We start from the raw sequence: 942 nt of genomic DNA on the forward strand, positions 1-942 counted from the left end.
TCTCCGGGCAGCCAGAGGAGCACAGGGCCCAACCACGGCAAAGACCAGCCCTGCGCACAGGGAGGTCGCCCAGCGCAAAGCCAGCCGCATCACCCTGAAGGTGCCCTGGCCTGGAAAAGCCCTTTGCCCAGAGGGCCCCTCGTGCCCCTCTTCAGCTCCAAGCTCGCTCTTGCCTCGCCGTTCCGCTCTTGAGCTCGAAGGCGCTGCCGCTCTTGCCTCATCGTCCCGCGGCTTCTGCCAATGCACGACGACACACTCAGGCCTGAGAAGCTCCAGAGCCTGTGCCTGCAGGGAACCGCCACCCAAGAATTCCACAGGCTGAACTGCAAGCAAGGCATCCTGAATTAATAGTAGTTGATTTTTCAAGATATTAGTTTTTGGAGTGCTGTGTGTAATGATCCCTCCCTGATTGTAGACACCCCTCACTTCTCTCTCATATATATTAGTAGATGTGATTTTCTTGCCTTTTTAGCATGGCTGTGTTACATTAAGTTTCATTGATTAGGTTTTTTTTGTAGGTTTAATATAATCAGTGTTTTTTTTCAGATAGGCCATTTTATTACACTAATTTTTATTGCGTCTTTAAATGGAGTAAATATTTTTGATTAAGATACTTTTGAGTCATTTTTATGTTAAGAAATTATATTAGTTTACCTGAATAGCTGTGGTTTGCAATCCTGTATTCTGAGGAAGAATCTTCAAAAAATTCACTTGCATCTATTAAATGTTTTAGGCACAAACCTGTGATAAAAGTAGATGGTAGGATTGTATTACCCTTACCGAAGTTCCTCTCTGAGGAGTTTAGACAGCAGTGGGGCAGTATTTTGCACCTCAGGATTCATCAAGAAGAATTTTCTAAGAGATTTTGTCTGCAGCTCACACTATGCACAGGATAATACTCTTCTAAAGACTTGGAGGCTTTCAGAAAAAAATATCACCTCT

Source organism: Geospiza fortis, unplaced genomic scaffold, assembly GCF_000277835.1.
Source record: "Geospiza fortis unplaced genomic scaffold, GeoFor_1.0 scaffold66, whole genome shotgun sequence".
Lineage (NCBI taxonomy): Eukaryota > Metazoa > Chordata > Aves > Passeriformes > Thraupidae > Geospiza > Geospiza fortis.